A 6,370-nucleotide genomic window follows, 5' to 3' on the forward strand; every position below is an offset into this window, starting at 1 on the left:
TTTTACAGGAGATGAGGATCCCGGTCCTACTTGTTTTCAGAACGTCTAAACCTTGGGTTTAACGTTGAGTCCACCATTGCTGTACTGGAGTCCGTCTCGGGTGAAACGGTTCACAGTTCGGGATCTGAAAGTCCCGTTGCACCCGCAAACCAGGCCAGTGCCCGCTGCAGGAATGTAGACCCCGCGTCTTAGGCTTGTTCTCGAGCTCTTCATGAACCCTCTCCCGAGAGCATTCTACACGCTAGGGCCTCGACAAACCTCTGAAGCTGAGCATACCTCTTTGTGGTAAATCAGACTCGATGTCAGCGACTGTCCCGCTTGGCGCCGTCACCGTGCCATGCAATCGCTGACAGGGCCGCGTACCACTCTCCGGCTCGACAGCACGATTAGCGTTGGAGATGCGCACCCAGAGCGTCCGTCTGAACATAGCGAGTCCTTTGTTCACCACCTTAGAAATTACCTCTCGTTCCAGACCTTTTCGGTAGGGCACGTCAGCACCGGGAAAGCCACAGGTCGTCGAATCCTTTCCACGCAGCGGGTCTCGATTCGAGCCTCCTAGAGTCAATCTCCACACGCGCCGAGCACCGGGGCATTCCTATCACCCGTTTTGCCTCGAGAACTATTCAGCCCAAATTAACACTGGCAGGAGAGCCGTCACACAGCCACTTTACAGTAGCTACGTGAGAACAAAGCTCCTATTCGCTTCAGGTTCTCTGAGAAGAGGTATTCCTGCTCCCAGTCTGATTCTCGACGCCTCACCGCGGGGCCTTGTGGAACGTCCACTTGAGTAGCTATCAGTTTTTTCCAAGACCTTCTGGTTCGCCTCGTACCCCTCTAAGGGTCCCGGCCTCCGCTTCGCATGAACATGTCTTGACTACGGAGCTCTTATTGTTACACTTTGATGCGTTCTCGGAGTCTATCGCGATCGGTCCCGGCACTCGGGTCCTCTTTCTCACACTTCTGTTCTGTACAGAGAGCTGCTCTCACGACTACTGCACGGACTCCAGCTTCTGCCACCAACGGGCCCTCGCCCTCAGGTAAAACAGTGGGGAACTCGGACGGCGAACGCATATAGTGTAAGCCGCTACCACCGTGTGCCAGGGTATCGGTTGACACCGTAGTACCTGCTACGCTAACCGCATGAACGACCAATACCAGAACTGTCCTGACCTTACTCGGAAACACTCTTACCTTCTTAAACTCAAAAACGGGGCCCAGCGTACTGAGGTAGGCTCGCAGAGGAGCTTTCTTCGTCTCCGCGAAGCAACAGCTCGCACCACTTTCCCAGAGTTCGGAGGCCTGTACGGCGAGGGTTTGCAACACCTCGACAGGCAGAGCGCTAGCCTATGATCCTGAGCGCACCAGAAGCCCCTGATTAGTGTTGCCCCGCCTTTGCGAGTCGGACGGCTCGTCCGTTGCCCCCTCCGCCCCACCGATGAGTCCTCTGTGTCTAGTTGAGGTGATCAACTGCACGGGGGAAGCAGTTTACCTGCAGGCTTTCCGCCAAATGCTCAGGAGAGCAGTAGACCGGAGACAGCCGCCCTGCCGGCACGGTGAAACTCGTAGTCAAGCATCACGTCTCCTACGGCCATGTCCGGCACGCACGGGTGAACTTGATCTGTGAACCATTGAGACAGGCGCTGACATCAAAGTTCCCTCTTGGCACCCCGTGTGACAGAGGACCCTGGCGCAGTGTCCCAGTAGCACTGCCTCGTCTAAGCACGCTCGTAACGGAGCCCGCATTCAGCCTGGGAGCGCCTGTCTGGCCCATAAACCATGTAGTAGTGATTCGGGTAACACTTGACTGTGAGGTTGAGATTGTATTCCGACAAGGGGTAGGAAGAGCATATCTTCGTCACTCTCGTCCAAATCGGTTTCTTTCGCTTATTCTCGATAGAAGGGAAAGAACTCTCCATCTCCTATGGTGACAGCCAACAGAGTGGCCCGGGCTTCTCCTTTGCAACCTTAAGCCAAATCTTTCTGTACAGAGGCTGTTTACAGCCAGGCTCTTCCAATATCGGCAGTTGTCGACGGCCACGTCAAACAGGCACTTTGACCTTCTGCGACAGGCTTGAAGGAGTACGAAAAGTTTGGTTCCCCATCTAGCCTCTCGCGGTCCTCGCTACATATGGCCTGCTCAATCCTCGACATCTTCCAGTGACCATACCCCCATCGGGCAAAGGAACCCGAATCGACTTTCGCCTGCCGGTCTTGGGAGAGTAATTCAGTTGAAGAAAAGCCGTCGTTGTTATTGAGTAACTGCTTGCAAGGTGAGCTGGTCTTTTTCTCTGGTACAATGACACAGAAGTCATCGGAAGCATGTAGGTTCCCCTGCCCAGCTGGGTTGGGTACAACTCCCGTTTCGTGTTCGGATCTTCAACATAGCTCTGCTGTTTCCGTGCCTTGACGTTGAAGACACCGCAATCCCTCAATATTCCAGCGTTAAACAGCCCAAGAGTCCGTATCCGATGTTACCACTTGAAACGTTGCTTTGCAACCTTGCCCGGCGCCCAAACAGACCAAATGTCACCTTCTTGTCCTGTTCCTCGGAGCAGCGCCGATGGCTGTGGATATGTTTGCTATTGATCGTCTTCATCGTCCGTGTCATCCTGGGTTTCACCTCAGAGCTACCAGCTCTCGCTGGTCTTCCTCACAGTCGTAGTTACTTTCCTCTCACCTGTGTCTTTTGTTTCCTCATTTCCTCATCTCCCTGACTTGTCCTCCCAATCGTGATCTTCCCGTCTCTCCCTGGGCTGGAGTCCTCGCTGTCCTTCTGTGACTCGCTTCCTCCCCGTTGCTATCCATGTTGCTGTTTCATCCCTTGCTATCTTGCAAGCTAAACCGTTGCGATTTCGGCAAATCTCACCTTCCAGCCCTCGCACATACCTCCTCTCCACCGAAAGTTCCAATCCACAAGATCTGAGTGGACTCTGGGTTGGCCCAGACCACGATCTTTCTGAGTTCTGATAAAATTGAAAAGGAATTCACCGTCAACCTTGAAACAGCTCTTTTATTCCGAGGCGACGAAGGATTCCTTCAACACCAGGGTAGGACAAAAGCAGAGTCTAAGCCTCTCCCAGCTTCAGGGAACATTGAACGAAAGCTTGGAACCGTGCTTAGCGAGCTCTGATGTGGAACACTTAGTTGCCTGAAGACATTTGAACGCGTACATGATGGCGAACAGCCCGCAAAACGTAACACCCATGGTTCGACTATGTCCATTGTTCCAGGCAAACAGGGCATACCGATTGATTGAAGATTGTTGGCCTTGAACCTTAAAACCCTCTCGGTAGGACCCTTTTCGTACGCGGAGTGCCTTTATACATGTGTAGCGTCGGCACCTCGCTTTGAAACGGTCTGTTCCTTAGGGTGACCGTCCTTCCTCGCCCGGCAAAGGCTTGCAGTGTATCACGACAGGAGCACGCCCGGAATACCCCTCTCAAACTCTAAAACAGACAGCGAATCACACCGGAACCATTTCCGTTATATAGCCGCTCGAGCCAACAGGTTACTTTGATCCTTAAACTGAACCGCTCCCCTCGTCTCTCCCTTTGTCATGCTAGCCATGTCTTGGGTACAATCACCACAGCGTCTCTCAATAGTGTCTCAAAAACACACAACGTCCTGTTCTCTGCAGAATAGAGAACCCAGAGGGGAGTCTGTCATGTCTCTCAAGACGCTTAAACCCTCGTGAATATAGTCGGCTAAGGGGGCTCGAGGTTGATCTGTGAGAGCTCGAGTTTAATCTCCCGGGGATACAGCTATCTGTTAGACCGAGCAACTCTAGAGTCCAGGTCTCTTCAGATCAAAACATTTGCCTTTGATCAGGCAGAAACACATTTAAGTCTGAACTGGATGGCCAAACATGCTGTCCCCATAGCCAGATCGCACAGTGTGCGACTATCTTGCTCTCGGCAGCCTTCGTCAAAGATCAGACATTAAGCAAGTTCTTCCACGAGGAGGACCAAGCTGTACAGCATTACACCGTCTGTCGTATAGATGTGGCCCGGTACCACCTTCAGCCTCGGATGTTCACTCGCCTTGACCGTTGTTGTTAACGGCGGGGGGGGTCTGCCAGGTTTGAACAACAAAGCCTGCGCGCGTAACCTTGCTAGTCTAGCTCGACAGATCACCAGGGAAGGAAAGTGTGCGCCTCCGCCACCTTGTATCCTAAACGCCACGTCTGAGAAACACGGATAGTTCCTCAAAGACTGCAAATGCAGTTCTCGCCAACCGACAGTCTTCCTGGAGCGACGGAGGTCTGTGTAAATTTCTCGATGTTTTGGACGACATATCCTCTGCTCTGTCAACCGTGTTGTGAATGTACACTGACCCTCCGGCACCCTGTACACTTATTGGATATACTGAGGTTGACAAAATCAAGAGACCTCTTTGAGTTTCCCCTTCGTACAAGAATCCCGCACCTCATCAGTTGAACCTAGATATCCATTTAGGATCAAACATGGCGAATACATCACTGGAGTCCGAACAAGGCTCGAAGTTCATTCTTTCCGTGTAGTCGGCTCTTTCGCCACTTTGAGACAGGTTGTAGATGTAGAAGACTGTACTTATCACACATACGAACAAGAGATCTCGCACTTACACTTGTTTTGGGCAGTGTACCCCGCCCCCACCCGACCACCGCGCACGCCGCCCGGTCTCTGCAAAAACCGAACCCGACGCGCCTACGACACTACCCCCAACGCCACACAACGCTCCCATTTCCCCCCCGCCCGGCCAGAGAGCGTACACCGACCCTGCGGCCTGAGTCCCTCATCCCACCTCCCGACATACATCAACACATTTGTTCCCAATCCCACGCTCCATAGAGCCAGAGGGAGGGGAGGGCCAGACACCTTACCACCCCGTAGGCGGTGAGGGCCTCCCTGGATGAAGCCAGTGCATTCACGACACACACACACACACACACACACCAAATCACTGTAGAGTACAACCCGTCCACATGGAGATATGCATAGTAATTTTACAGATATTTTTGTATTCGAAAAACGACAAATGTTTCTATTTTTCAAATGAGAGTCGTAGATGAAGCTGCTAATGATAATGATTTGTTCCTGTTCTAAGTAGAATATGTTTTATATGTGATGGTGGTTAGTGGGCAGTGCATTAGGTTAGCTCTCACAAACACACGGTCRGTCAGTGTCTCTAAATTATCTTCATTGGTCGTCACTTCGTTGGTCATCCTCTGACCAGCCTGGATGATGATATCATCAGCTGGACTCCACTTCTTCAGCTTGACGTCCCCTGACTCTAATTCTGTGGATGTCTCATTGACGTTCCCAAGAGAGATTATTACATAATGGAACCTACTCTGATAGTATAATTGATATTATATATTTTTATCTCAAGTTTGAATATCAGTGTTTTATTTGTCTTAATATGTCACTCATACGGTATATGTTTTAGTTTTTTCCAAATGATAATTATTCAAATTGAATGTAAATAGATATGTCCTTTTTATAAACCACACAGAATTTCAAAAGTATTATTAGTGCCATTTTTGGACAGTTTTTTCACGTTTATGTGTTATGTGTCTGTGTTGTTGATCAGGTAGCGCAGAGTTGTTGTTATTGTCATACGACTAGACTGAGCCAGAGCTATTATCAGAAAGCTATTTCTTGTTTCCAGTTTTGTGTTTTTTTGTTTTCTCTGTGAATGCCAGAATGGCTGAAAATAACCACTGTACTCAAAAAACAAACCAAAAAAATGAATGTTGAATCTTTTGACCTCCTATTGTCCACTGATATTCCTTAAAATGTCTCACACACTTTTTTCTTTCCACACAGAAACATGTTTGTCATCTGACTGTTTATATGCTCAACGCGTAAAGAATCAGTTGTTCGTCACACACACATGAACAGTAAGTAAGTTCAAGCTTAGTTCAGGAGAAGTTAGAGGTGAAACCGAGAGCAACAAAAAGTATTGAATTCTAAAGTCACAAGGGACTTCACCTCAAGTTTCTGACTGGGAAAGAACACACCTACTTTTCTCCTCCACCACCCGCTCTCCTTTCTCTCCCTCCCCTCTCTTTCAATCCTTTTGGAGTGCAGCAGAGCGCGCTGGCTTTTTGGGATCATGCTGCCATGGCGATGCCTGGCTAGATAGTGGGCTGGGGAGGTGGAGGCCTTTTTATTTATTCTCTTTTCTTTCCAATCCACTTCCTGGCTGAGTGAGGAGAATAAAAGGCAGCTGAGATCAGAGTGAGAGAAAGGAAGGCTGCAGTAATGGGTGTGTATGGAGGTGAGGAAAGGGGAGGGCTGGCATGCAGTGGAAGAACGGGATGAAGGGAGAAGCTGGGGTTCAGTAATGAAGGGAAGGAGTAATGGAGCAGTGGCAGTGGGGACGGGTG

The 6,370-nt window shown here is 50.2% G+C and overlaps 1 long non-coding RNA gene across 1 annotated transcript in view; it reads right to left on the reverse strand.

Annotated features, from left to right (window-relative positions):
• LOC139024825 (uncharacterized) overlaps nt 1–4,902 on the reverse strand; it is a 5,237-nt gene extending 335 nt beyond the window's left edge. The window contains exon 1 of the long non-coding RNA XR_011476194.1: nt 4,862–4,902. This is a non-coding gene — a long non-coding RNA (uncharacterized lncRNA). The remainder of the gene's footprint in view (nt 1–4,861) is intronic.
• Nucleotides 4,903–6,370: the final 1,468 nt, after the last annotated feature.

The sequence above is a fragment of the Salvelinus sp. IW2-2015 genome, unplaced genomic scaffold, assembly GCF_002910315.2.
Source record: "Salvelinus sp. IW2-2015 unplaced genomic scaffold, ASM291031v2 Un_scaffold1924, whole genome shotgun sequence".
NCBI classification, from domain to species: domain Eukaryota; kingdom Metazoa; phylum Chordata; class Actinopteri; order Salmoniformes; family Salmonidae; genus Salvelinus; species Salvelinus sp. IW2-2015.